Here is a 26,635-nt window from a genome sequence, read left to right as displayed (position 1 = left end):
CCCCTGCACCCTCTGCTCCACCAGGGCTGGAGGGCCTCTATCTCTTGCCTATATTTCTCCTTCCTGCCCTTCTCCTACCCCCTAGATGGAGCGATTGTGTGGGAAGGGAAAGGATGGATGAGCAAGCGATGGGCGCCAGTGGTGGGGAGAGCCAGCCATTGATCTTGGTGGAGAGCCCACTGATGGAGTTGGAGGAGGAGACAACCTGCCCTACCTGCCAGAGGAGAATGCAACCCTATCCTGGAGTTCCTTGGGCACCCAAGACCTTTGCTGTCTCTGGCCATGCGGTGTCACTCTCCACTCAAATTTGGGTCTCTGCAAAACAATCCCAAGCAGCAGAAATATGGGGTGGAAGAAATAACCCCCTTTTCATTTCCCGTGAGAGCGGTTGGGTGCCCAGGAAAGAGGCATTGTGGCCTGTCCCAGAGCAGGACCCAGCTCGAGCAGTGCCCATCCCAGGGGGACGAGTCCTAGGGATGTCCTTGTCGTCAAGTCCCGCTGGCTGGTGGCCTGTGATTTGACTGGCTGTGCTCTGTGTTGGTTTGGGGCTGGTACTGGGGGCATCTGAGCCGTTCTCCAGCCATGTCCTGGGGATGGTGTCCCACCAACGACTGGTTCCCTTGTGTCCCCTGAGCCCTTACGGCATCTATCCAGCCCTCTCTTTCCCAGCACCAAAAGGGCATGCAACGGGCTTTCCAAATCGTCCAGTTTCTGCAGGCTGGCAAATACTGGCTCCTTTTGCATTTATCTTATGGATCATGAACTGTTCAGGTGGCTTCCTCTATGAGTTATTTAAGCTTTGTATTAGTCAAAATTAATGATCATGGGTTTGTAGTCATCACATGGTGCCCACTGCTGCATCCTTACTGGGAGGGTGGGGTGGGGGAGGATATCACTTTTGCCAGAGCTGGAAGGACCAAGTGCTGCATCTCAGCTGGCAGGGAGCAAGCAGGGCCAGCAGGGAGCTGTTGGCAGCAGGAAAAGGCCCTTGCTCCTGGTGTAGTGCTGTGGGAGGAGGTACCCCAACCTCATCATGGAAAGCTCCTCTGCTCCTCAATGGGAGAATGAAGTGGGGGCAAAGGGGAATTTACTGCTCTCATTACTGGATTTTTTTTTTTTTTTGCCTTGGCATGTTTCAGCCAAAAACTCTTCAGAATTTCAGGATTTTGAGTGTGTGCCAGAGCAGCTGTGATTTTTATTTTATTATTTTGCTGAGTCTGTGCAAAAATGACCCAGAAAGACAGTAAAACTTGTCAAGATGCTCCCAGCAATAGTTTGCTCAGAGCAGCACCTCCAAAACAGAGAGACCATCCCTTGTGCCCTGAATCTGTGTGTGCAAATGGCCCCAGGGCTGCAGTGCTTTTTTCCCTACGGACTTTCCTGCAAACGTGAGCTGGGATCATGCTGCACAGCTCTCCAAGGGAGGTGGTCCCTCTGGTACGCTGCAAGAACAGTTAGGGGGCCTGAAACTGGAGCAATGACCAGAGAGAGGGCCCTCTGGGACCACAAATCTTTGCTGAGGTGGCTTTGCGGACATGCGGACCCCCAGCACAGCCTTCCCCCCCCCCCCCCCCATCTCCTGGCACAACGCCCCTAAGCACTCAAGCCAAAGCTGCTGCCATTTCACATTACTAGCTCCTGCCTGCATCGATTTACCGTCCTCTGCCACCTCACTGGCTTTCTGGCTCCTCTTGCCAACTGCGGATTTATGTCCCCTTTCCCTTTTTTTCCACCTCTTGCAGTTTTTCATGGTGACTCCATTTCTGAGCTCCCCACCCAGTCAGATTTGCCCTCCTCAGCAGTATCTGCTGTGTCCTCTGCACGTTTCCCAGCTCTCCCTCCCCTCCTGGGGTGGCTGACAGAGCTGTCCCCGCAGTGCCCCAGAAAACCCTCCCTGTCTCCGTGACGCAGCCTTATTTAATTCGTATTTAAGATCCCTTGAGCAACGCTCCTATCCGAGCCAATTTGAATTAATTGGAGAGCAAGACTTGGGGACCTTGCATCACGTGCTTCTCTGTTGAGCATGAAGCAGCCGTGCTGTTCCCATCATCTGTGCTGGGGTGATCCAGGCTCCGGAAAACAGAGCTGGATGTTTGTTGTTAACCCTAGCCTGGCTTGTTTTTCTGCAAATGTTTACCCTGTTCTTTTATGAATGACCAAAGTGAGGCTAAAAGAGCATCAAAGCAAATGGGAAGATGCCTCCCTTGACCTAGGATGTACCCAGGGAGGGAGTAATGAATCCAAACCGTGGGCTCTAGGCACAAGCTGCCTTTTCCCTTACCCTGGGCAAATCGTGTTGCTGTGCCTCAGTTTCTCCCAAAGTAAAATAAGAGTAGCAGCATCAAGAGGACGTGATGAGATGCATATAACTTGCTCCCCTGGTTAGAGGCTCATATCGCTGGTGTGCATGGAGTGGCAAGAGGACAGGGAAGGGGTACCAGAAGGCCACTAGGACTAAGCAGCAAGTCCAGGCCTCACATCTCTCACCTGATCCAGCAGGCATAAAAGCTTCCTCTGTCAGGCAAAAGAGAAGCACTTGGCTCCCAGCAATGCAAGCACGCAAACCATACAGATGAAGCAATTCCCCCTATCCCTTGATTAATAACAGCCCAGGCCTGCAGAGCAAGGTTGGGGGTGGGGGGGAGTGCTGTTTAATTGACTCTATCTTTTTGAAATGGTGACTTAATGACTAGGTTCAAATTAGCCAGAATCACCTTTTCATTCTGGGGAACTGAAATGAAACATGCATTGCTCTGGGGTTCCCTCCCCCCCCCCCGCCATGCAGGCCTCTTAAAAAATACAACTCCAGATAAAACAGTTACATTTCTCATGCTGATTTCTCCTCTTTTATTAAGTACATATATTATTATTGTTTAGAATAGCAACAAAATTCCTTCACCCACATGTAAATCTCCTGATTTTCACTGCAGATCCAGGGATGAGGCTGGGGATAGGAGAAGTCTGAGATGCTTGTGTCTGCAATGGATATATAAATCCACATCCCAGAGCAAATGAACAGTAGGAGGCAGACAGAAATCTCCATCAGCAAAAGCGCTGGGCTGCAGCAAGGGAAGAAGGATGGAAGTTGCAACTGGAAATAATAAGGTACTCGAGATAGGAGAATAGTTTGGCTTTTCTCCTGGCAGGATCCTGCACAAATGGAGCAAATTCAAGCAAGAACGTGTAATAAAAGAGCCCATGACACTCAGTCAGCCTGGGATTGAGGGCTGTGCCCGTTCTGTATCGCTGATTGAGAATTGCTGTGTGTCCCTCAGTTTCCTCATCTGAAAAATGGTGGATGTGCTGCCAGGCTCAGCTTGAAACCCCTGTAAGATGCAGAAAATGTAATTTAAGCACTCAGGTGATTATCATCGGCTGTAACACAGAAGATCAACAGTAAAGGACGCTTGGCTTCAGCAGCCCATGTTCTCTCAGCAAGCTCCAGAAGGAAGCCCTATAGCCAGCAAGCCTAAAGCCAGCCTGGCCCAAAGCACCAGTGAGTACAGAGGAGCAACAGTCCTGGGGGGGAAGGAAATCAGCCCTAATTAGAGAAGTGCTCCTGCTCACCTTCAAAGCCTAATTAACCCCCATTTGTGGGAGGCTTAGGGGGAAGCTCCCAATGGTTAATTGGTGAGCACTGTTCCCACGTGCAGCGGGAGTCCTGGTGAGGCTGTAATGCTTCAGTCCATCCTCCATCACTCCTGCATCCTTGGTTTCCCCATCCCTGGTACAGGTGTTATTAGCCTCAGTGATGGGCATCTTTCTGACTGTGCTACACCAGCCCCAGAGCCTGGCACATCCGCAGGGGAACGGCCAGTACAGCCTGCTGCGGGAACACGGCTGCAGGAGCCCTGGCTGCGCCGGGGGCTGTGCCTGTTCCTCGCAGAGGGCAGATGACCCTGCCACGGTGCCCTTTCTGCCACGATACCGCTGGCCCCTGGTTCCCTGCTGGATTGGGGGGAAACGGTTAGTCCTTAATCGCCTCTGCAAAAGAAGCCTCTGATGCAGGGGGTGCCCAGGGGAGCTCCCAGCTGGGTGGGCACCTGGACCCTGGCCTTGGGCACCTGGGCAGGTTGGCATGGCAGGAAGCCCAGGCAAACCGAAATTTGGGGCATCCAGGCAGGGTGGCATGGGGTGGGGGACACCTCACCCTGCTCGCACCAGGTTCTTCTCCCCCAAACACGCTGCTCGCCCCGCACCCCGCTTTGCCGTGCCCAAAGGGGAGGGGAGGGGAGAGGAGGGGACCCCCCGCCCTCTCGCTGCGGGCTCCGTCCCCTCTCCGCGAGCAGCCGAGCCCGGGGCCGGCGCTCCTGCAGACCTTCCCCTTCCCTTCCCCCGTGGCCCGGCGGTGGCCGCGGGGATGGCGCGGGGGGCGGCTCCCATCCGCGGCTCCGCTGGCGCAGGGCGAGCGGCGGCGGGCAGCGGGGAGAGGCGCTGAGCGCCGCCGCGCCGCCCCCGGGGACGCGCCGGGGCCGGGCCGGGGTCCGGCCGGAGCCGCTGCCGCCGCGCCGCCTCCGGGGCTGCGGCTCAGCCCGCGCCGCCGCCGCCGCCGCCATGGGGAGCCGCGGAGCCCGAGCGGAGCGGTGAGTGCGGGGTCCCGGGGAGGGCAGCCGCGGCGGGGCTGGGGAGCCGCGCCCGAGCGGGCCGGGCCATGCAGCACCGAGCCGTGCCGCGCCGCGCCGCACCAGCTCGAGCCGAGCCGAGCCGAGCCGTGCCGAGCCGTGCAGACCCGAGCCGAGCCCGGGAGGCAGAGCCCGGCGGGGCGCCCCGGGGCGCGCACACGTGGCTGCCCCGGGTCAGGAGCCGTCGCGGAGCCCAGAGCCCCCTGCCGCCCCTCGGGGCTTCCCCCGCCTCCCCTCGCGGAGCCCGGCACGACCCCCGCCGGCTGCCCCTGCCGGTCTCCGCCGCCTCCCCCCGGCCCTCGCCGGCTCCGCAGGGCTCTGCCCGCCCGCTGCCCACCTGCGGCGGCTGCAAGGCCCCTCTGCTCCCCACAGCCTCTGGGGAGAGTGGCTCAGCCCAGGCTGGGGGTCTTGGCGAACCGGGAAGCCGCGGGCACGTCCGTTGCCCTCCATGCTATCAGAGGGATGGTTTAAATGCCCTCGGGTTCAAATATATCATGAGCTGTGCGTGTAAGTGCATTTGGCTGCTTTGGGGCTGAACCTGTCTCGCTCCGTCTTCCACTGCTTGCCTTCATCCACTAGGTTCAGGAGTGTCTGGTACTGCCTGATGGTTCTCGCAGCCCCACGTAGCCTTTCCCTGGCAGACCTGAGCGGGTCTGAGCACCTCTGGATGTAAGGAAGGGTCTTCCACATCTCCTATCAGTCCTGCTTTTCCTGAGTCCTGCGGGTTCTCACTCCTTGCCACCCCAGGGCCCTGCCTGTCCCCCCCCCTCCCTGCACTGATTTTAGGGCTAGGCAGATTCTTCTGTCAAAAATCCTGGGTTTGATTTTAAATGCAAATGTTACCAGGGTTGCGTTTCACAGGGAAATGGAGCAGGCAGCAATCGCAGCATACGCGACTCCTATCGCAGTTCCAGAATAGCAGCCTGCCTCTTCCTACTCCAGATTCAGTGTACTTTTGTGCCAGTTTCTTAATCCACTTGTAAAGTGGATTGAGCTAAAACTTGACAAAAGGTGCTCTAATTCCCCGAGTGTTCGCACAAGGGAGCTATTGCAGAAGAGCAGCTGCTCTTTACAGTCGTGCCCTGTCTTATTCTGAGATGGTTTTGGGGAAGGAAAAAAGAGCAAACAGGAAGAGAGAGGATAACAGAAACAGGCAGAAGTGCATGCAAAATATATTGACAGCCGAATGAATGGTGTGTGGCAGGGAGCAGAGAGAGAGAACGGCTCGTGGGTAGATGCTGGCAAGTGTTTGTACGTGGTGGAGTTTGGACCCTCAAACTGGCAGCACCCAAAGCGCAAGCTCTTGTCTTCGAAGTGAAGAGCATCCCCTCTGCCGCCTGTGGCCACGGGAGAGGTTGGACCTGGGGCAGTGGGTCAGAGAAGCTGGATTGCCTCGGGCAAGCCACATCTCGGCAACATGGGCCTTTCAGAGTTCCCACTTGCTGCTTATTTTCGGTCTCAGCTGTGAACACGGTGCTTTTCTGTAGCCTCCCTCCGGCATCGTGGTCTCTCCCGTGCTGGGGACAGGCTGCCTGGCTGGCAGGAGCGGCCGTCCCACTCGGAGCTAACTGCCAGAGCAGTCGCTGGTTTATCCAGCTCTGGTTCTACTGCAGGGGAGAAAGCATTGCAAAGAGGCATATGCAGAAAGAGAAAGTTCATACAAACGTCTCCCTCAGAAAAATCACAAGGAATTGGAGGAAAAAAAAAAGAAAAGAAAAAAATGAGCAAGCCAAGCAGCTGCCTGGTGCAATGTATTCGTGTGTGTCTTTAAAGCCAGGGGCCAGATTCTGTTGCTGGCCTGAAAAATTCATAATATGCACGAAAACCTTTGGTCCCTGCCCCATCCGAGCATGGGCTGAGCCTGTTTTGCTGCTCAAAGCTCTGTAACCCCCCAGAGAGTGATGCCAGTTGTGCTCTGTCCGCCCTGTGGGCGAGGGAGTGGCTCAGGGCTTTGCATCCCAAAGCTCTGCCCTTCGCCTTTGCTTCATTATCATCCCTTGCACTGCAGGCTGGAAACTAGGGATCAACCACCTGCCGCCTGCATCCAGCATCCTGGAAGAATTGCACCCTTGCGAGAAACATGGCGTACGTCCTTTAAACATGACTTGAAAAGAATCATTAAAGATCCGATGGGGAGCTGCCAGTTTGACAGCCTGTGATTGATCTGGTTTCGTTTGAGCTGATTTGTTTAGCACTGGTGTTTCTGAGGCCCTCGTTAATACGTGAGGGGAGGGAGGAAAGGTGCTGCCTCTTACCACTGGAGAAGATGCATGAGTTTTGGCTCCAGACGGAGCCAGAACAGCGGGGAGAGGTGGCTCATGAGGCACCAACGTTTTTCATGGTCTTCAGGGGCTTGCAAAAATCCCGGTTGTGTATGTGCAGCCTTTCCCACAGCCTCCTGTCCTCAGCTGAGCTGAGCTCGGGGGAAGATGCGCTCACACAAACACAGAAATGCCTAGCCTGCAAAACAGCACGAGAAACAACTTGAGAGTCGGGAGCAAATGTGTCCCCTACAGGCTGAGGGAAGCAGGAGGCAAAGCAGCTTCAAGCAAGAGCTATTTCTTGGCTCAAACATCAGCAGATGTTGCTTTTTTCCTGCCCTGTTGAGAGTAGGGGACTAGAGAAAGGGGCCCAGACCCAGCACGATCAGGAGAGCTGAGGTAGATGCTGAGAGTGAGCAGCCCTTGCTGGGTGAAGCACTTGTGCCGTCCCCTGGCTGAAACTAGCAGGGCCGTGGGCTTTTTTTATTCTCTTATATTTTGAACTCTGCTCAGCAGTGTCTATTTGTGTTAGCTATGTTAATCTTGTACCGTAAGATATGTATCTGTTGCTCCAAGGCCCTAAACTAATCACTGCAGTTTCCCCTCCGAGCAACCTTACGGGCCTGAATTGCACGCTTAATTTGGAGGCTGATTGTACAGAAGGATGGGGGTGCCTGGATGTGTTTGCGCTCGACGTTTAAAGGCTTGAAATTGGTGCCGCTGGAATTGATGTAGCTTTTTCAACTTGTGCATTTTACTGCATTTTTGCCTGGAGGTTTCCTGACATGGCCAGGGACCCGGTGGCCCAGCAGCTTGGAGCGGCACGTTCAGCAAAGGCTTGTGTCATGGGAAACCAAAGCTTTGAGTAGGCAGGGGCCAGGCAGAACAAGCAGACGGTCATGGAGGAGCTATATTTGCTGGGCTGTTCCGTGTCACTGCTGCCTTTGTGTCCGTGGGATAAAGAGCGAGGGCTGGTGTTGCGTACCTGAATCACAGAGCATGTGCAGGGGATGTGCTTTGCATGGGCAGCTGCAATTCCCACGTGTCGCAACCCTTCGGGGCCTTTGCAACATTGCATGCTCAACGCGGTGTGGGGTTGGACCACCAGATGCCCGAGTCGTGGGAAGCAGGGAAAGCCAAGCAAGTTTTGCTGCCGGTGACGCTGCCGTACTGGGGCGGTTGCAGCCCAGCAGCGGGGCAGAGCGGGTGAAAGCTGCTGGTTTTCCTCCTACGTCCCCCAGGTCATTCACAGTTGCGTCACTCTGGGGGACTGAAGCTGCTGCAGGAGGTCATGGGTGTAAGTGAAACGTTCAGTCTGGCTTAGTTGGGGCCTGGGGTGTTTTGGAGGACTTTGCCTACTTGCCCAGACACCTTGAACTGTGTTTCTTTCATCTCGGTTTTCTGCACGGTGGCTCGCTATGGTGCCCAAGGACTAACAGGGGTAGGCCACCCGTGACACCAGTTGCCGGCAGCATCTCGCAGCATGCTGGATCCCACATCCCTTCGGAGTTAAGGGGCGGAGGGGTTCAAGCGAGGCCATCCTTGAGCTTGTTCCTTGCTGTGCCATTGAGGCACTGGGTGAGTATAAAAAAGCAAAACAAACAAACAATGTGCATACCATGCCTCAGTTTCTCTGTCTGAAATGGATATACTCTGAAGGTTTCATTCTCTACATTCATATGCTCTCGCAGACAACTCCGATCCTGCTGCATTCTAGTTTTCAGCTTTCTCTCTGACTAAAATGAGGTTTTCATTTTCTTAAAAGGGAGCAGGGGGCATGCAATATCTTTGGCATGCCCACGCTGGGGCTGGAGTGCAGCGGGCTTGGAGATGCCAGGATGGAGGGTGCTGTCAAACTACAGCGTGTTGCAGCCATCCCCAATACAGAGGTGCTGCCTGAGTCTGAAGGGCTGTTTTGAGTCCTGGAAAAACACCAAGACGAACAGGCGAGGGCAGAAATGTTCGGAGCAGAGATTTGAGAAGAGATGAAGTAAAGCACTAAAACCCACGAGAGCATTTGGAAAAGATGACGAGAGCCGCTCTGGCTCGCGGGCCATGGTAGGAACATTGATTTGACTTCAGGCGTTATCGGTTGACTTTTATGGGAGGCTATTTTGGAAGTGTTTATGTAGGGTTTACCTTGAAAGACAAAGCAAATGCTTCATCGACGATTGGCTCCTGGGACTGTCAGCACACCCGCAACGGCTCCATGAAAATTGCAACACGTCGGGCGCGCTCCCTGCCAGCTGGCAAGGCGTCCCAGCTCCGCAAGTGCCGCACCGTGCTGAGCGCGGCAGAGGCCGCGAGGACCTCTCCAAGCGGCCCCCCCAGCAGACGCGCGAGGGATTCATGGTGGTGTAGGAGAGCTGCTTGGGTGCCTGGCTCCAGGGTGATGGACAGTGTGGGGGTGTTTAGTGAGGAAGGTGCTTGTCTTGTGCCTGTGACCTATTTGGTTGAGGATGGTTGAGGGCAAGGTGTGGATGCAGGACAGGGGACCAGCAATGCAGGGGTGATGGAGGCCGGACCGAAGCATTGCTCTGTGTCTGTTCTTGGTTGTTGGTAGCGGTCAGTGGGCACCAACAGGAGTGGCGTGTGCTGCTTTCCCCTTCGTTTGATCATTTAGCTGGATCGCAACCCTCTGGGACTCTAGTTGGACCCCTGTGCTGGCCCTGGGGCGTCCTAGCGCCAGCACACGCTGCAGGATTTTGGCAGTGGAAGCCAAGGCAAGGCAGACCGTGGGCCCTGGAGTGGTTTTGGTGTCAGAGCAGGTTTCTTTACATCAGCTGGGCGATAGTATCTCTCATCAGGGAGCAGAGCGCTCCGCAGGTGCCTGTTCTTCCCTGTCTTTATCAGAAAATGGCAAAACTGCGAAAGAACTAACTCACCCCAACGCAGTCAAATAGCAGGCACTTGTGTTGCAGAAAACACTCGGCCAACTGTCATCAATGACCTCCTGCAGCCGCGATGCCTCCTGACACAGGCCTGTGAGCTGGCCTGACCCGCCTCCTGGCTGGGACGCTCTGCCTTGGGTGATGCTGGCGTGGGGCTGGGGTCCCCCAGGGCCCTGAGCTGCCCAGCAGCCGCCGGTCCATGTGCAAACCACCAAGAACGGGCTGCCCACGCTGCAGCCAAGCCTCCAGCTGCACATAAATGCATGCGCTGGGGAGAACTTGGCTTTATCCCGGCTCCCAGGCAGCCGGAGAGACACAGCTTCCCCCAGGGTTAATTTAAAAATAAGTACGAAGGGTCTTAGCTATGTTCTTCAGTGCTACGGTGCTGCTGTTACATCTGGGCAGCGCTGAGCTTGCACCCAGCTTGGACGAGGGGGAAGCACCCGCCTTTCCAAACACGCGGGGGATCCACGGTGCCGCTAAATCCCAAGCGGCGAGCCCCGCCGCAGCCACCCGCGAGGCTCCCCTCCTCCCGGCATGGCCACCAGGATTTCCCGAATGGCGCCCACCTTCCTGCTTCCATCGGCCTGGCCTCCCTCATCAGCCAGATCCTTGGTGCTGCCTCAAAGAGTCCTTCGGCGTGGCGTTGCCGTTTGGGTTCAGAGGGTTTCACGCCGCTTCCTAAAGAGCTGCCAGGCTGCAGGGGAGTTTTGGGGGGAGGCTGGGTTTTCATCCCTTTGCTTCTTCGCTGCGCTGCCCGGTTCTTTCATTTCTTTTCTTCCTCTCTCCCTCTGAATTTTTCATGCCCCGCTGCGGCCGCCGAGGGACCCCTTCCAGGCTGGGTGTTTTCGCGACCGCGGTCTGGCTCTTTAGCTTAGGTTGCTCTGAACAGCTCGGACTCACAGCACCGAAGCTCCTCGTTCGGATCCCGCTGCGTCAGCCAAAATAGCAGCAGCTGCATGCCGTAGTGGAGAGGAACAAGTGTTGCCGAGAATTAAAATGACAGAGCCCCGTATCAAGGTCTCGGAGGGTTTACGCTTTATTAAGCAACAGTGAGTTCATGGGAAAGGACTTTCACCCGGAGCACTGGTTGCATCTACAAGAAAAGGAGACTGGCGACTATATTTAGGTTCAGCCGTGTGATCTGGAGGCCGGGGCCAGAAGGGCTGAGTGTGCAGAGGAGGTGACGTCCTTGTCCCTGGCGGCTCCCCACGTCTGTCTCCGTGGAGCGGGGGCTCGGCAGGGACACGAGCTTCGTGCTCCCAGTGGTCCCCGTTTGCTGAGCTCCGGAGGAGGCATCTCTCGGAGGGCTGCCTGGAGCGCATCACTGCTTTGTGGACTCTCCTTTTTTCTTTGCCCTTAGTTGTTATTATGTTATCTATTGCATCTTCTCGTTCCCTGCCCGGCTTTCGTGCGGTCCCTTGTGCTTGGCCTGCCGGTGCTGGGGACGGGCAGGCGCTTCGCCCCCACCATGCTTGCAGCACCAGGCCTGCGAGTCAGATCTGAGAGGTTTGCTTTTCCCTAATGTGTGCTTTCATGGCAATGGATTTTTTTAATAGATCACTGCTTTACATCTTTGCCTGAGGGTCTCCTTCTCCCCCTGCCTTCTATTAAAAATTCATTGTTTCTCCCAGGTCCTGTTCCTAGAGGGAGCTGGGGAGAAATAAAGGAGGTTCTTAAAAAGGAGGAGGGAAAATATATAAGTCGCAGGAAGGGGACGTTGTTCTTAATATAAGAACATTAGAAACAAATATCTTCCCTCTTGTCCTCGCGCTGTCCAGGTACAGCAGGTGAGCTTGAGCCCAAGCACTGCTCCAGTCACCACAATGCAGGTGCTGCTTAACAGCCCTAAGCCCAGGAGAGAAAGTAGAGAGGGACGTTGTATTTAAGTAGGGTGTTTCAGTGAAGGCACGGAGACGCGGGAGGCAGATATCGGTGACCCTGCTGGATGCGGTGCCAGGACCCTGCTGTTCCCAGGGTGCAGCCTGGCTGCCCAGGGACCTCGCAGGGATAGACGTGACCTCCAACTTCAGTCCTCTGCGTCACCAGAAAAGTTCCTCAGGCCTCGCTTTCATTCCCCCCCCCCTTTTTTTTTTTTGACGCTGTTTTGATAGTGTTGCCGCCGTTTGGCTATAGGGCTGAGCGTCTTTTCTGCGCTTGCAGCAGTGAACACCCCTGCGACCGCGGTAGTCTTTCCAGCCTGTGGAGTTCAAAAGCCAAAACACCCTCCGCATCTGGGCAGAGCAAGACCTACTTGCCAGCATAAAATACAGCTGGGCGGATGCGAGAGTAAATTTGTGGGCAGAAATAATTTAGAGCAGCGAGTGATAGTCTGCAGACTGCGAGGCCAACTAATCTTAGCCTGTGGAAGCCTGTAAAAAGAGGACGTTTGGTTGTAAAACGGAGCCCGAGGGCAGCCCAGGACTATTGTAAAATAAACTAAGTTGGGAAAAAGGCTTTCCTGCTGCAAGATGGAGAATCGGCCCGGGGCGCTAAATCAAATGCGATCCAACTGGATTGGGAACAGCGTGCGAGGCACAGGCTGGGCACGGACGTGGTGGCAGGAGCAGGCAGCAGACCCAGGTGAGCGGAGGTGGGTCAGGGCCAGGGAAGCACTGGCAAGCTCCGTTGCCAGGTCCGGGACCCCGCAGGGGACAGGGCAAGTAGATGCTCAGGGTCGGCTCTGCTGGGGGCACAGGTCTGGGGAGCAGGGAGAGAGTCCCAGGCACTGAAGTGTCTTGGGCTTGTGTTTCCAGAGCTTTTTGACCACCTCTGAGCCTGATAATTCAAGCACAGAATATAATCCTTAATGACTTCAGTTCCTCACTTCCCTTTCCTGCCGTCTGCCAGCCCTCCGGCCTTTATCCTGCACTTTCCATCTTCAAAAGGCCTTATGAACGTTTAGCTTAATCCTTGCGATGCCCCTTGCAGGGTCAGTAAATAACAGACATTTGTGGAGTAAAGGCCTACAGCGATATGGTGAGCAGAATAATTAAAACGGCTCTGGCCCAGGAACCCAATCACTAGCTCAATCAGCCGAGCCTCTGTGGTGACTCTATTTTGTATATACAATAATAGCTCAAATTAGGTGAGTGTTTTTGTTTCCCGTTGGTGGGAGAAGGGGAGCAGGAGGGAAGTGAGCAGTATTGAATTCTCTGCCCGGAGCCGTATCCTGCGTGCGTGCTGGAGCTGGGGATGGGAAAGCCGGTCCTGGATCCTGGTTCTGCACCTGGACCACCCTGATGAGCACCTGGACCAGCGCACTGAGCAATGCTCCTCTGTGTCAGACCTCAGGGATGTGTTGCCTTCTCATTGCCCACGCCAGGATGCGCGAGCCCAGCTTTGCGTTGGTGCTGTGGTGCAACAAGAGGAGCAAACTGTGAGCATGTTTGGCTTTTATGTTCCCTTTTACCAAAGGGTCACCAAGTCTTGATTTTTTCCAGGCCTCTGGGCAGCTGGGCACCAACTCTTCGATATAGCCAGAATGAGCTATTTTGTATTTTTCCATTTAAATTTCATTTAAAGCAAAGTCCATCTGGTTCCCTTTATGCTGCCAGAAGAAACAGGCTCGTCTCAGGTCAGCTGTCTAAGAGGCATCTCTAAGATGTAGACCAAGGCAAGGTTGCACTCCTAGTACCTCCAGCTCTTATCCTTTCCCAGCTCTGCAAATCTGCTCTAGAGTGATGGAGGACATGTGCTGATTTCCAGGAGCTCAGCTCAAAGGAGCATCCTTTGAGCAGCAGGCTCTTCAGGCTGCAGGGAACTTGCTCCAGAGCTGCAGAAGCCTCTCCATTAGCTCCATAATGCTGAGCTCTTCCCCTCTTCCTCTTGACTCTCCAGAGGGGAGTGGAGCTGCTGAAATCACCCAACTTTGGCATGGAGTTTTTCACCAAGAGGCAGCTTTGGCCCATAATCTGCAAACCCAAGTAAGCAGCAGCAAAGAGAGGTGGAGCAGGGCTGCTGTAATTGAGCACTAATTAGGGGTGGAAAATGAGCAGGACCCTGCAATTGCAAGCTGAAGATAAAGTGACATAAACGAGATCTAAATTGTGACCTTTTTCCATAAGCCACAGTATTAACTAAGTGTGACAAATGCAGGGGGAAAAAAATCTGCCTTCATTAATCCGTGCGCTCATGCACATGGCTGACACTGAGATGTAGCCTTTGGTCTCCTCCCCGCTTCTGAGGAAAGGCAGCTCACTCCGTGCTGGTCCTCATGTCAGGCAGGCTGTTGTGTTAATCAGATGAGATAATTTTCAGGGCACTTTTTAAACAAGGCGGAGAGATACTTTGCTACAAAGTTACTCGTGAAGAAGAGGAGGTATTCCTTGCCTGCAAGGGAGATTAGGAAGCTGGTAAGATGTCTGTTCTGCCTGGTGTGGGAAGGGAGGGTGGCAGCAAAAACTTTTCATAGCTCGTCTCTTGGGTACTGAGCGATGCTCGCTTGCTCATAGGCAGCTGCTTGCCATGGCTTTTTGGGAGACGGGCGGACCAGACCTGTCCACACTATGGTGTGCTTGAGGGACAAGTTGTGGCTCTTTGACATGTGTCATTGGCCAACTCTGCCAATGGCCCTGGGTGTCACTGAACATCTTTCCCTAGCTGTGATGGTCGTGACTGATGCCTCCAGCACATCTGCAGTGTGTTGGTCCATGAACATGCTGAAACTGTTCAGATGAACAGCCTGTAACATCCTCTCCACATTAATGAGTAATTTTGGTTGTTCATGTTTCCATAACTAAAAGGTCAGTCAGAAGCCTGGCCAGCTAGGAACTCTGACAGTAATTACACTAACAAGCAAAAGTCTCTGGCTTACTGCTACAGGCTACTTTCTCCTGGATCATGGGGACGCAGCACTGCTGTGGTATGATGAATGCAATGAAAGCAGTTAAAGGTTGGTCCCAGGGCCACGCTGATGGCAACTAGTGGGTCCTCATGTTTTAGCAGTGGGGCTGTGCTGCTGGAAGAGATTTGGTTTGTCCTCCAGCTGCAAGCAGCACTGTCTGCATGGCGTGATGAAACTCCTCGAGTGCCAGGGCACTGCAGACTTGTTGCGTTGGGGTATTAGCTGCAGATTTGCTGCCTTGGTTGTCTCCAGGCTCCGGCTGATGCTGTATGCCTGTCCCAAGAGATGTTCCTTCCCAAGAAGACCTCGACCCAGCAATAGGAGGAAGTACTGTAGAATGGGACATAATGGTCTGGTCTTCTAAAAGGCAAAAATATCTCTGTTGATTTCAAAAGACAACTGGGTCCTTTTTGTCCTTTGGCTTTGAGATAAGGCTGCATAATTTCTTCTTCAAGATGATCCCAGGCTCAGAATTCACAGTTGAGCCGTCTCAACAGAAAGTCTGATCCCGTGCATTAGCCAGAGAGAGGAGATTTATTTCCCTGCTCTTTCACCAGCAATCTGAATGGCCTTGGGCACGTTGTTTAAGAAAAGAGTTAAAATACAGGTTTAAAGGGAATAAAGGCTAGACTGTCAAATGTGCTCTGATATTACAAAAACAAGGAGTGTCAGGAAGAGATTTCAGAGTTTGGTACATGGGAACCAAAAGACACTTTTAATCCACTTTATTAGCATGCTTCTAGGTCCCATTGCAGAGGCAGTTGAAATTATAATGCCTCCACAGACAAAAAAACTTAAGTAACCTGAAAATGAGGTTGCTAAGTGACGTAAGAGTTACCAAAAATAAATGCCAAGAACATCAGCTGAGACCCTAATCATTCAGATATATGGGAATGATAAGTTCAAATAACAATTGCAGAAGTTTAATGTGCCAACTCCAGATGTTCGCTCTAAAGTGAGCATAAAAGCAGTGCTAGCCCTGCGACGGCATGGCTGGCTCGTTGCAGACAGGTCCAGAGGCAGAGCCAGTGCATGGAAGAATTTGCAGTCTGCAAGGAGACCATAACGGGCTGGTAAGAGCAGGGGGTTGAGTCGTTTTTGATAACTGTTGGGTTTACTGCAATTTAGTTTCAGCAGGACTATAATAAATATATGGGCACATCCAGCTTGCTGGGATTCATATCACATTTTGCGTTATCCATCCCCGATAGCCTAAGCCCTGGCTTTCGCAAAGAGCAAGCTGAGCTGCCCTATCGCAGTTGTACTCAACTTTTGCATGGAAATGCCTCTGAAGGTTTTCAGCGGATACCTCCCCCACCCCTGACTTCCTGCTACAAAGCACAAAGATGCTGGAGTCTGAGATGTACCGCACACATTGCGACAATGCAAAACAAATACGTCTTCCCTCCCCATTATCACAGTATTTGGGCATTACCGAAGCTCCACCTGTTTTGCAGCTACCAGCAGTGTGTAGCTGAAACAGATATTTGTGCATCAACACTGTAAAGGCTATAATCCCTCGAATTACATACACTGGCTTAATTCAAAATCCTTGCTGTATTGCATCATGTTGTAGTTGCTATTAGCATTGCAAACTTCCATCTCCTACACGCAGCCACTCAGCACACAGTGAAGGCAGGCCAAGGTGTTTCTGGGTCATTTGCCTCCAAGCGGGGGTTGCTTCAGATAGCTGGCGCCTTTATTTTAAGTACCAGGTCTTCTTTTGAATTTACTGTTGTGAATCATTTGCAGGCACGTTCATGTGTCATCTTCCCATGCGGCAGCATTCTGCACTGGGATGTTGCTGAGCCAATGTGCCTTTACGTTTTTCAGCTCTAGGTTAGATGAGATTTAGGGTGGGATCTGCACTGGATTTTTTTGATGTTTCTACCCATGCCGCAATGGAGGCTCAGAAGTGCTCCCTGCCTCTAATTTTGCATCACTGCCAGTGCCCCATCTATCTCAGGATCGCTTGGAGAGGAACTGAGCACTCCTCATGCGGGGAAGGAGGGCCCAGGACCTCACTTCCTCATGCCTCTGCCTGCTCCTCGAACAGCCAAGCTTGGCAAGTCTGTGGCAGAAGATTTTATTTGCCGTTATTGTTGAACAGGAGGGAATTTCAATGCTGTTCCCTTTTTGTTATTTTTTGCTAGCTAATCTCTGTTGGAGCATGTGCCTGCTAGGTAGAAGGCCCTATTCAGCAAAGCACAAGCTTAATTTTATGCATATGCGTCCATGATATTGGCTGCAAAAAGATAACCCTGGAGGAGGTTGCAGTAAACTATTGAGCGTGTAAGTGGCAATATTGTGGTCTTTCGGCAGGGGGACAGCTGGAAAACATGGGTGTTTGCCATCTCAGGGAACAGTCAGGGTCCTCCAGGCAGAGGCAGATGAGAAGGTCTTCTGGTGCAAGAAGTGAGCTGGGATTATTTGCAGGTGGTATCTCACCCCGCAGCACTCACCATCTGAGCCAGGTTTGTCCTGGGTAGCTCTACGGGGATCATTTAAGAGAGCAGCGTGGCCGCCTCGCCTTGCCAGCATCCTGTAGCCAGAGGCCGGGAAGTGTCACCTCAGATTCCCTGCCGTGCCCCAATGATTTTCTGCCCCTGACTGAATGGTTCTGGAGAAGGAGCAGGTCCCCAAGCAGTGGTGCAAGCCCAGCCCACGGCAGGAAGAAGGTGGATGTCACGACTCCTAGAGAATATTGCAGCCTGCGGCAGCACTGATTAGAGGGTGCGGACTGGCTGCCACCTCCTGCTCATTGTTTCAGGAGAAAGTGCTTGAGTGAGATATGCGAGAGACAGTTTTCAGGTGGGTAGCAGAGCTGTGACACGGAGGCAGGCGGTGGGAACAGGCTGTGCTGCAATACCTTGCACTGGGGGAGGAAACCAGTTGTCTTCGCCCGGCTCCCAGCTGCGCAGGAGCTCCTGGCACCGCAGGAGCTGGCATCCGCTGGCCTTCACTTAAAGAGCTCCTGTGTCCCATCAGAGCACAAGCTGTGGCAGGGAAACGCATGAAAAGGGGTGGCAGAGAGAGGGGAGACCTTGCAACAATGTCTTTCTAGAGTGACACTAGGTTTCCAGGAGCACTGTGGACTCGGTCGTTTCTTCAGGGACTGGATGGGTCCCAGAAGGTGACCCTTCATCCTTCCTTATATGGTGTCTTGATGGAGCCAAGGCTCCCAGGAGAGGCGTTGCCCATGCCAGAAGATGCTATCGTACTGGGGTCCAGGTCTTAGCATTTCAATCTCAGCAGAGATGTCTCCCATTAGTGCTAACAGGGTTTGAACCACTTGTAACTGCTGCTTTGGAGTCAGGTCTTTGTTTCTCCGTCGTTCTGTTGCAAATCCCTGGGGAAAGCTTCTTTGGCTAAGGCTCCTCAAGCCGTCTCTTAGTAGGGAATTAACCTCCCCAGTTGCTTCTGCCCTTGGGCAGCCTGGGGGAGATGGTGCCGGGCAGCTACAGGGGAAAGAAATGGGTTGGTGCCCGAGCATGAGTGTCTCCAGCCCTGCATGTCGGAACAAGGTCACCGCTTCCTTGGCCCCAGTTCACCACATGAAAGGTCAGAGCAGCTCCTGATCTGTAATATCTCTGTGCAGGTGTAGCCTAAACGGGACCTTAGGTCTGGAACCATTTATGAGCTATTCACCAGCATGGGCTGGATTCCCCAGCCAAAAAAAAAAAAAAAAGGGAGCAATTAAAATTCCCTCTCTCTTTGTTGCAGGCAAATCAAGAGGTCAAAACACTTTAGCAAAGCTGCAACAAAAACATTCACTTGAACATTCATGTCCTGCAGCCTTTGTGCATGCCATCAGGGCTGGAAACGCTTCTCTTGAATCCTGAGAAATACCCATGGGGTCCCCTTGGCAGGGACATGGGACGAGGGGGGCGGTTCAGCCAACAGTGCTTTTGCTTGCAAAGTCTGGGTTGAATCCAAACCGCCGGCTGAGGCAAACCCCCGAGGGAGAGGACTCCTGAAAAGCTGTCAGGAGGCATCTGCCGTGTAGGTGCCATGTCCTGCTGAAATCCCCACGTGTGATTCCTGGCGAGCGTTGCTGCGCGCGCCCTTCCTCCACCCCAGAGCTGGCTGCCTGTGGTGCTGGGCTCAGGCTCTGTCCTGTGTGTAAGGGGATCCTTCAGGGTGCAAAGCACTATATAATTAGGAGACTCACGGTGTTCAGATCACACGTCAGGCTAGAGCGAGGGTAAGGCTGCTTCCCCTCCCAAGCTGGGACGTTACCCTGTCTGTGGCTGTGCACCATGACCTTGGGCTCAGGGGCATTTTTTCAGGATCTCTGTGCTGGACCCTGTGGTCTGTAAAGGTAATTTACAGTCTTTTCCTTGTGCTGTTTTATCCAGAGGAGCCATGGCTGGCTGTGCTGGACGCTTTGCCATTTAAACCTCCGTAGCCTCGAATGCCGCAGCAGGGCCAAATGCCGATGCAGAGCCAGACCTGCAGAACGGTGAGTGCTCGCCGGGGCTCAGAGCGAGGCGCTAAGGTCGGGGCTTGCCCTCCTCCTGCCCGCGCTGGGTGGCTTTGCAGGAGCCGGAGGGTGCGAACCGAGCCTCCCGGCCAGTGGTGAAGCCCAGCGGAGGGGTGCAGGCAACACAGGGGATGAGCACAGGAGAGGGAGTTTGGGCCCTGTTTGCTAGACAAAATCCTGTGCCTCCATGCCCTGTCCTGCCAAGCAGGAAGAGCAGAGAGCTTCTGTGGGCATGGCAGTAAACCTGCCCCTTTGGGCTGCCGCACCGGTCGTCTTCGAGAAGAGGGTAGCACTCAGGGCAGGCTGAGATCGAGAAGCAGGGAGGCAGGGAAGTCGAAAAGAGCCACGTGTAAAAAAAATTTGGTTCAGGATCAGCATGAGTTCTGCGTTCGGTCCTCTAACGAGCTGGGGTGAAAGCCGGCATCTCAGGAGGCTTTGATGCTGGGATGCTTGAAATCCAGCTCATTTCTAGCTCATTACCATCTCCGCTTTGTGGCATTAGCTCCCTCCTCTCCCCTCGCCCTCCTCTTTGCAGCTTTAAGTGCTCCATACCGCTAAGCCTGGGGCCGTGAAGTTTATTCCACGTAACAGCGGAGAAATCTCTTGCCGTTGCCGCATCCCCAAAATGAGCAAGAAGTAACTCAAGTGACAATTCGATGCTAAGCTCGGGGCTCTGGTAATCGCTTTGAGGTTGCTGGACAGAGAGGAGCAGGGACCCCATCTTTAATCACCCCGGGAGGCCGTGCACGCGGCATCACAGGAGGGGTCGCTCCAAGGAGCGGTGGGACTCTGGCTGGGGCTGAGATGTGCAAACAGGTTTTGCAGAGGTGGACAGGGATTTGGGAGTCCGGCGGCTCCACCTACATAGTCCTGGGAAAGGGCAGGAGCGCAGGCAGAGCTCTGGAGGCTTTGCCCTTTCTGTGTTGTCAAGATGCCAGACCAGGAGTTAAGTGATACAGTCCCACAGGGCAGAGCCATGCCTGAGCCCAGCAAGAGGCGGTGGCCTGGCTCGGCACGGCTCCTGGCACGCAGCTGCTGAGAGCGGGGTGACAACCTGCAGCCTCGTGTTGAGCATTTACACCTGGGTGCTGCATCTGGCAGCAGCTGATACTCCACGAAAGGTCTGGGACGCAATCACCGCCTGGCTGCAGAACGAGGCGAACAAGCCTGCCTCGGGCACTGCTCTAGGCACAGGCCCCGGGCTTGGAGGCCATAATCTGGCTACCAACCGTGCTTGTGCTGCAGCCCTGAGCACCCCTGCTTGCCCAGCTCTGCCTCCTCCATCCCCTCCCAAATCCAGCCCGGCCTCCTCGCCATGGAGGTTTCTGCCTTCTGGAAGCCTCTTTGGGACTGCATATGGGAAGGGAGATGTTCTCCTGATCCCACAGCCACAGCTGATGCCCCAAAGCCATAGTTCTGGTGCCTGATGCCAGCGTGTCTCGCTCCAAATATTACTCCACTGAAGTTTCCAGTGAGGAAACATCAGTTTGACGCAGCTGAAGCCTGGGAACAGGCTGGGGAACCGACATGCTCATAGCATGGCTGGCTGCAGCTCTGGATCCTGCTGTTTTACATCTTACACTGCTTTATTCCCAGTTCATCCCCCAGACATGGATGCAGGTTTGGAGGAGCTGGGGATGCTGGCAGGTGCCTTGCAGAGGTTTTGGTGCCTGGACTACGGCGGATTTGGGACCTGCTCTCTGTAGCACTCAGTGCTGCAAAGATATCCCCAGTCCCCCTCCCCTCTCAGTGACTCATTATAGCAGAGGTAGTTTGGTCTCACTCCTGCCTGGCAGGATGAGGGTATATAATGCAATGTCAAGCGCTATTTCACCCTGTAATGGCATTTTGCTTTCTTTGCTGGCTGCTCGTATGATCATAATTGGGATGGCAATAAAATTTCAGATGCAACAGCTGTAGACAGGTCTTAAAAAATGCATTCAACCCTGGATTGATGCTGAGCGGAGCTGAAAGGCGTAGAGAAGGCCGTCTCAGGAAGGCTGTCACTCCACTCACTCCTCACCTGGAATTACTGCTTAGAGCAAGTTTTTCCAGGAGACTGGAGGCATGAGATTTCCGGCATTTGCCCCTCTGCACCCATTTTCTCCGAGAGGTTTGGTCTCGGAGCTACAAGCTTGTTAGCCTGCAGAAAGCAGAGCAGTCCTGCTGGGACGGGGCTGTTTCCTATCCACAGCTACCTCTCTCACGCTGTCCTTGGAACGAACATCTGTCCATCAGTCTGGCCTGTCAGTCTGTTCATCCTACCCACGAATCCCAGCTGTCTGGTCAAATTAAACCCTCTAGCATGATGCATCTCCCTCCTGACCAGAGCACCTCAGCAGCGTCTGGCTGTCAGCAGCATGCAAGGATGAGACGAGCCTGCCTTTTCCCTGACCCTCCTCCAGCGCTATGGAGGCCCCTTCTCTCTCGTCTCCCGTTCCCTCCTCACCCTTGCACCCTCTGTTTCCAGCAGCCAAGGTCCAAGCAGTGAGGCTGGCGAGGAGGAGGCTGGCTGCCCCCCAGGAAGCCAAGCTCGCTGACATGCTGAGCACCCCAGCACCCCCCCTGCTCATGGGCAGCAGTTCCCCGTGGGGCTGCGTGCTCAGGAATGGGATCTTTCCTTAGGGTCAAGCCTGGAAGCTGCTGTCATTTGAGCATCTGGGGAGGCCGGATCCTCTGCAGGGACTGCCTTGCTGTCCTCGATTTGCACAGAACCTTGCACCACAGAGCTATGGTGCTTCAGATAAGGAATTAGCAGTAGACTTTGCCATCAATGATCTAGTGCAGGCAACTAGATTAGAGGCATCAATCACGTTGCAATGCTGAGTTTTATGAACTAATGAGGATGACCTGATCTAGCTAGGGGTGAAGCACTGGACCAGGTGGACAAACAAGGTCATTTGCTGGGGCAAAGCCTGTGGGGAAGCAGCTTCTACTCAGGCTGCTGCAAGATCCACAGCTGAAGTTGCAGGGAGGGAGTTGCCTGGACGCTGCTGGCTGGACCCAGGTCTGGCTCTCATTTCTCCTGCTGGGATGAACCCAGGGCCTGGTTCAGGCCAGGAAGGCGAGAGTGAATTTGTGTGCCAGAACGAGTGCTCTGCACACCCCCGAGCAGTGTCATTAATCAGCTTTCTGAAAGGTGGATAATTACAGCGTATGCTTTTCTGTTATGATTATTAATCATCCTGCTCCTGTATTTCATTTATTATGGAGCTGCCTGCAGCACACTCCCCGGGTAATAGCAGTGAAGGCACAGGGACCCCTCTCCGGGCAAGCGTGTGACAAGGTTGCATGTTCACCCTGCTATTTGGAGCTGCGTGCCATTTTCCAGGTGATGTTTCTGTGGGAAATAGATGCTCCGAGCATGCGAGGTGTCCCAGCACAGCCTGGGGTTAGCTGGGGATGGGGCATCCTGGGGAAGTCCTACTTCACTGGGGTCCGCTGTGCTCCCTCCACCTGTTCCATGCAGCTCTGGCCAAGCACGGCATGCTGGGGAAAGCTGGGCCATTTCCATGGGCACAGCCATGTTTGGTAGGCACCTGGCTTTGGTAGGTGCCCCATCAAGGACCATCTGCAGCAGCCTCCCATCGTGGGAGCGATTCCCCCTATGCAGAAGTGGCCTATGGGGGCTGGCAGGAGCCTTGCTCAGGAGACTGAATAGAGCTGAGACACTAATGCGTGGGCCCAAAATGAAGAGTGAGAGCAAGAGGAGGGCTGAGCGGTTTGGAGAAGGGTGTCAACACCAATCAAAGCTTTCTGGAGACCCCTACCAGATGATGAGAGGGAGATAAGTGACAAGCGAGTAAAGAGATCTCACTTTCGAGGAGGCAGGGAAGGAAAGTAGCTACAGTAGAAGGAGCAGATTTCCCCTCTTTGACTTACTAATCTTTATTTGTGTCTCTGTGGGGGCAGGAGCTGGTGCCAAGAGCGTATCCCTATTTTCCGAGATGCGATGCTCGTAGCCAGGATACGTGCATGCCTGACCATCGTGTCTGTGCTTGCCAGGGCTGTTATGGGTTTGTGTTTTGTAAATCTCTCAGCAACGTTGTGGGGGGGGGGGGGGCTGTAAAAAATGACAGATGCCAGGAGGATGTTTCCTGGGAGGTTTGGATTCCCCGTCCACGCGCCCAGTCCTCAGCCAGATCGCACTACCTAAGGGCAGTAGGGCTGTGGCAGTGTGAGGAGGGAAGAAATATGAGCATGGCCAAACTTTGGGGCCCTAATTCAGTGCAGATGGGGCAGCAGGAGGTACAACTGGGTGAATCCCAGAGCCGCTGAGGCTGTACTTTGCAAATTGGTGGAAGAGAAGAAAGGTGAAAGTTTTACAGATCGAGTCTCCTAGACTCCGGCTGCCCTCTGAACTCATTCCTGGATCTTCACAGCATTTGGTTTCCTCTTCCAACTTGATGGGTGTTCACGCACAAGGATGCCATAATGCCAAGGGGGATACGGCCAGCAGACAGTAACTGTGACAGAAAGCTAAGGGGTATAATTTTGTGGCAAACTATCCAGGAAGAGCTCCATCATAAAACATCAGGATCCAGCCGGAGATGGTAACGTGCCTTTAGGAATTTAGTTCTCACTGTGCTGCAAATACTTGCTGGGACTCCTCAAAAAAATAAGCTCTGGCTGTGCATCTGGGAGACTGTCTCAAGGTGAGTGCCTTTGCTTTCTGCTCTGCCAAGGCCAGCATGGGCATCATTTTGGTTGGCTTTGGCTGGGGGATTCAGCTGCATCTTTTAATCGTCTATGTATTTGCAAAAATAAAATTTTGAACCCTGATTGTGCGATTAAAACTTCCACTACCTAAAACAAAATTCAATTTGAATGTTTTTTGATACGTGCTAGTGGAATAGCTTGCTTGCGACATGACATTTTTGGGCCCAGTTGAAGACAGGCAGTCAAAGTCAGCAATACCATAGTTCCAGAGTGGTCCAGCAGTGAGTGCAGCTGTTCAGATTCAGGTCAGGTTTGCTCCCAGCAAACATTTCACAATAACAGTTCAGATTCAGTTCTGGCTGGAGAAGAGGGTGTTTTAGTCTAACTCCTTGGGTTGAAATGCAAGTATAGCACCCCACCTTTTCTGCTCCCCATTTCCCAGCAGTCCTTTTAGAGTTTTTCACCTTGGTAAAGAAATAAAGATGCTTATGGAATATCAACTACCTCCCCAAAGTCCCTGTTGCCTATCAACAGTTTCTGTGCTTCATTCTCTAGTATATGCGTTGACCTTTTTGAAATGTTCTAAGTTGTGGTCGTACCTAAATGTCTTCTCTCCTGGGACCGTCTTGTCGAGATAGAGATTCAGACATAACGTCTATCAAGAAGAAAAGCAGATTGCAGCCAATCTGTGGTTGCCTGCGCAGTATTCCCTTGTCCACATGCTCAAGAATCATGAGGTTGTCTCTAAAAATAAGCAGTGGCTTCTTTTGAGTTGCCTCCTTGGTGTCTTAGCTCATTAGAGAATCCTTGTTTCTTGGTTTTCTCAGCAGTTGTGAGGGCTGGGAGTCTCCATGTGAAAGGGGAGTGGAGTGTCCTGGGTGGTCACGGCTGAGGACATCGGTCATGGGTTTTGCTAGGTAGAAAGTGTAAAACCTGGCTCCGTTGAAGGATTGTGTAACCTTGGTGCTCTAACATCGTCTTGGCTGGCCCCTAGACCTCGGGCTGTTGAGCAGGGGGAGAGTCATAAGATGCTGCAGCTGCCAGTCACCAAAATAACTCACTACTAGTTTTAAACAGTCCCTTTAAGTCATGCTTAGGGGCATTTTTTTGCAGTGACCCAGGAGGAGCATGTCTCCTCATACAGTCATCTCTGATTTCATGCTTTCTCTCCCTATTTCTGTAAGTTGTCAATAAAATCTGCCTCTATTTAAGTAATCTCAACTGGGTTGTGATCCCATTAGTTTGGGACAGGCAAGTCTTGTGCGTTAAGTGAGAGCAGAGTATCCAGAACATAAGTTCTCTGCCAGGCAGCAATGTGCTGCTGAGCTGTTTCTCATGTTGAGAAGCAGCATGTAATCATGGCTGGGGTGTTCACCTGCCTGGTGTCCTGATAAACTCTAGCCACAACCCCATTTTGGGGGCATTCATCAGGCTATTCTGCAGCCTTTTAGGAACAGGCTGGTGCATGGGTGAAACAAATTGTTGGAGTGCTTTTTGATGATGTGCAGCAGGTGCTTAGGAGAACCCCTAACATGAAGCTTGTCTGAGCGCTTCGACAACTGCCCTGTTAGCCCACAAGTGACGGAGCAAAGCCAGCTCTATCCTGTACCTTTGCAAAGAGGTGATATTTGGCAGCAGGTATGGCGCAAGAAGGTGCCTGGTGATGAATTAGGAGAGCGCAGCTAGCTTCTAGAGAGCACATTGAGGGAAGTGTTTGAAATCGGCATCAAACGGCTACCAGAGGAGAGAGCAGTAGCTGCCCAGTAGGCTGAGTGCTTCCAGGATGAAGGGATAAGAAGGGTGCATTAGGGTCAAAAATAATTCTTTTAAGGTTTATTTTGCCTTTTGAAACTGCAGTGCTCTTGCCTGGAGGAGAACAGGAGGATAAATTATTTCCTGTAACAGCCATTGAGGAGGGTTTAAGAAATGCTTTGGAGTTTGCTCTGAGTTGCCAGTGGTCGTGGCCTAGGAGGGTGAAGAAAAGCAGAAGAAGAAAGGTAGCCAGATGGGGTGGGCAGCTCTTTTAAATCTTATGGAAGCTTTTGCCCAAATGACTCTCTCAGCCAGCTGAGATGGCAGAGAGAAGTGAGAAAGGAGAAGGGAAAAGTGTCAAGGAAGACAGGAGCTGTAGGTACAGTTTCACTGAAGGAGGTGTGAAGCCATTTGACCCTGCTGCCGCAGCAGTTGTGTTGTCCTCAGATGCTGTACACCTGTGTAATGATTTTCCTCCAAGAATCACAAAGGTCTTCATATGCTCTTACCAGATTTGTTAGCAGAAATTTCCTTGCAAAGGCAGGCAGTGACGTTAGCTCTGTTTGGCTTCTGCGGAAACCAAGGTGGTGCCTCCGCAGGGCAAGTCCAGAGGAGAATCCAGCAGCTCAAGGCAGGAGCTTCTGGCTCTCTTCAGCTGCAGCATAAGTGGGAAAAAACCCCAAGCGAAGAAAGATTTGAAAGAGCCCCTCGAAGGGGTGCTCATCTCTCAGGTCTCATCTGTACAAGTCAGCTCTGGGTCAGCGAGTTGCATAGCACAGCAGTGCTGGGGCACGCTGCGGAGCCTTTCTTGGAGGCACTCAAGACGCACAGCCATGTAGGTGCCACGTGACAGATGCACGTCAAGAGGTACGGATGGGAAGGGCTCCGGGGCCTGGCCAGAAGGGCTCCTCCAGCCCACAGGCTGCCTCTTCTGCTGGCCGGCCTGCTCCCTCCTCCCCAGGGCTTCTCGCATTTGGGCACACGGGTGTCAGCACGTGCAAGGCAGTCTGTCGAACAGCAACTGTGGCCTCTCTCACAAGGAGGGCAGGGGCATGCAGCTCTTGAGGCTACCCCGTAGCCCGTCGTGGCCGTTCGTGCCTCTCTGCTTTGGTTTTCCGTTT

The 26,635-nt window shown here is 53.3% G+C and overlaps 1 protein-coding gene and 1 long non-coding RNA gene across 5 annotated transcripts in view; one reads left to right on the top strand and one right to left on the bottom strand.

Moving 5' to 3' along the window:
• Positions 1–2,832: 2,832 nt before the first annotated feature.
• On the bottom strand, positions 2,833–5,346 carry LOC138062346 (uncharacterized). The gene is made up of 2 exons (XR_011136401.1): positions 4,960–5,346; positions 2,833–3,326 (listed from the first exon to the last, which is right to left on the bottom strand). It is a non-coding gene; the product is annotated as an uncharacterized lncRNA (long non-coding RNA).
• The window catches only part of LINGO3 (leucine rich repeat and Ig domain containing 3), a 45,322-nt gene continuing 23,221 nt past the window's right edge, over positions 4,535–26,635 (top strand). For 3 of the 4 annotated variants that reach the window (XR_011136400.1, XR_011136399.1, XM_068920054.1), the window contains exons 1-2: positions 4,535–4,583; positions 18,979–19,082. The gene's annotated coding sequence lies outside the window, so the exon portion shown is untranslated. The remainder of the gene's footprint in view (positions 4,584–18,978; positions 19,083–26,635) is intronic. The other variant, XM_068920056.1, reaches the window with a different exon arrangement.

The sequence above is a fragment of the Struthio camelus genome, chromosome 26 (genome assembly GCF_040807025.1).
Source record: "Struthio camelus isolate bStrCam1 chromosome 26, bStrCam1.hap1, whole genome shotgun sequence".
NCBI classification, from domain to species: Eukaryota; Metazoa; Chordata; class Aves; order Struthioniformes; family Struthionidae; genus Struthio; species Struthio camelus.
This window is presented reverse-complemented; position numbering and strand designations above follow the sequence as displayed.